The 2,866-nt window shown below is 48.4% G+C and overlaps 1 pseudogene; it reads right to left on the bottom strand.

Annotated features, from left to right (window-relative positions):
* Positions 1-1,070: 1,070 nt before the first annotated feature.
* On the bottom strand, positions 1,071-2,199 carry LOC105714478 (alpha-enolase-like; annotated as a pseudogene).
* Positions 2,200-2,866: the final 667 nt, after the last annotated feature.

Below are 2,866 nucleotides of genomic sequence, written 5' to 3'. Positions count from 1 at the left end.
TTTATTTCTTTTTGTATTTTTAGTAGAGACGGAGTTTGCCTATGTTGGCCAGACTGGTCACAAACTCCTGACCTCGTGATCCACCTGCCTAGGCCTCCCAAAGAGCTGGGATTACAGGCGTGAAGAAGCACACCCTGCCTGGATCTACCAATTTTCTTATATTTTCAGTTTGATTATGTCACAGTTACACAAGTGACTCATTTTGGTTTGGTTTGGTCTGTGATGAACTAGAGCACAAGCTCAGTTTAGAATGATGGCCTCCAATAACTTTGGTTGGTTGGTTGGTTTTTGAGAGGGAGTCTCACTCTGTCTCCAGGCTGGAGTGGTGCAATCTCAGCTCACCGCAACCTCCATCTCCTGGGTTCAAGAGATTCTCATACCTCAGCCTCTTAATTAGGTGGGATTACAGGCACGTGCCACAACACCCAGCTAATTTTCATATTTTTAGTAGAAACGTGGTTTTACGCTGTTGGCCATGATGGTCTCTATCTTCGACCCCGTGATCCGCTCGCCTCGGCCTCTCAAAGTGCTGGGATTATAGGCGTGAGCCACCGCCACCGCAAACCTTGTTTTTTAAAATTGCCTTTTTGGTAACTTTTTTTCCCCCCTCATTGGTCACTGAGGCTTTTTATTTGGAGCACAAAACCACTGGGGATCTTGCCTGTGGCCACCCCGGAGATGACACTGGAGGCTCAGATTGCTCCAGACACTTGGTAGAAAGCGAGGTGAGAAAAACAATCATTTGGGCCAATTACATGACTGTAAAGCTAGAGCTGCCAAGAGGGCTCCAGGGGGCTTGGCTTCTGTAGAAGTTCTAAGGAAGCAGTGTGAACTCCATGGCGGTGGGCGAGGGGAGCTAACTAGCAGGGGCCCCTTGCAAGTGTTGGTCGGCCTGGAGCTGCCCAAGCTGACAGGAGGAGAGAGGTCTAATTAGCCAACAGGTGACTGAAGGGCTGGCCTGCCCATGGCTTACTTAGCCAGGGGTTTCTGAAGTTTCTGCCAGCAAACTTAGCGTTGCTGCCCAGCTCCTCTTCAATTCTGAGGAGCTGGTTGTACTTGGCCAAGCGCTCTTATTGGCAAGGGGCACCCATCTTGGTCTGCCCAGTGCACATCCCAACCACCAGGCAGGCAATGAAGGTATGTTCAGTCTCTCTGGAATGATGAGACTCCATGACGCCCCAACCATTGGCCTGTGCCAGCTTGCACGACTGCAAGGACTCGGTCACAGAGCCAATCTGGTTCACTTTGAGCAGGAGGCAGTTGCATGACTTCTTATCTGTGGCCTTGGCAATCCTCTTCAGGTTGGTTACGGTGAGATTATCCCCCACCACCTGGATTCCTGCAATGGTGGTGAATTTCTGCCAAGCTCCCCAGTCATTCTGGTCAAAGGGATTTTCAATAGACACCACTGGGTAGTCATTGATGAAGGACTTGTGCAAGTCAGCCAGCTTGTCAGGTGAGATGTACCTGCTGGAGTCATCAGAAGACTTGAAGTCCAGGTCATACTTCCCAAACCTGCAGAACTTGGAGGCCAATATGTCCATGCCGATGACCACCTTATCGATGTAACCAGCTTTGCCAATCGAAATCTTCAGCAGCTCCAGGCCTTCTTCATTCTCCAGGATGTTTGGAGCAAACACACCTTCATCCCCAGTGCACACGGCCTCCCTGAAGTTCATGGCACCCACTGGGAGGATCATGAACTCCTGCATGGCTAGCTTGTTGCCAGCATGAGAACCGCCATTGATGACATTCAACACCGAGACTGACAGCATGACTTCAGAGTTGGCAGCCAAGTCGGCGATGTGGCGGTACAAGGGAACTCCCTTCTCTACAGCACCAGCTTTGCACATGGCAAGGGACACCCCCAGAATAGCGTTCGCACCAAACTTAGATTTATTTTCTGTCCCATCCATCTGGATCATCAGTTTGTCAATCTTCTCTTGTTCTGTGATGTTCAGTTTCTTGCTAACCAGGGCAGGCACAATAGTTTTATTGACGTGCTCAAGAGCCTTTGAGACACCCTTCCCCATATAGCAAGTCTTATTGTCCTCGAGCTCTAGGGCCTCATAGATACCAGTTGAAACACCACTGAGCACAGCAGCTCTGAAGAGAACTTCTGCGGTGAAGAGATCAACCTCAACAGTGGGATTCCCATGAGTCAAAAATCTCCCTGGCATGGATCTTGAGAATGCACATGGTGAATTTCTAGCCATTGGGTCTCATCGCCTGGGAGAGAATCTGAGGGTGCTGCAGACACCGAGGTGAGCATTAAGCCTGCGAGGTCTGCATGCTGCAAGTCCCCACAGCTTCTCTTGGTAAAGTTTTTGTGTAGGTTGCAGTGTGACCAAAATTCAGGACCTTAATGCCACTCTAAATTTTTATTATCTAGGGGTTTTGTCCTAATAATGTCATTCATACATTATGGTGTCTTCAGAGTCACATATGTCCTTGAGTTTCTGTCACTCCAGTTAAAGGGACTATTTGAAATTCTAGAGATGACTGCATGTAAACATTTATAACATTTGAGAGAAAAAAGGTACAGTAAGGAGACTACTTTTTTTTTTTTTTTGAGGCAGAGTATCCCTCTGTTGCTGGGCTGGAGTGCAGTGGCTTGATCTTTGATCACTGCAACCTCTGCCTCCCAGGTTAAAGCAATTCTCCTGCCTCAGCCTCTCAAGTAGCTAAGATTATAGGCAGGCCCCATCATACCTGGTTAATTTTTGTAGTTAAGTAGAGATGGCGGTTTCACAATGTTGGCCAGGATAATCTCGATCTCTTGACCTCGTGATCCCCCCTCTTTGACCTTCCAAAATGCTGGGATTACAGGTGTGAGCCACTGCACCTGGCAGAAACTACTATTTTC

This window comes from Aotus nancymaae, unplaced genomic scaffold (assembly GCF_030222135.1).
Source record: "Aotus nancymaae isolate 86718 unplaced genomic scaffold, 86718_ANA_hifiasm-v0.15.2.pri h1tg000028l, whole genome shotgun sequence".
In the NCBI taxonomy this organism is placed as follows: Eukaryota; Metazoa; Chordata; class Mammalia; order Primates; family Aotidae; genus Aotus; species Aotus nancymaae.
This window is presented reverse-complemented; position numbering and strand designations above follow the sequence as displayed.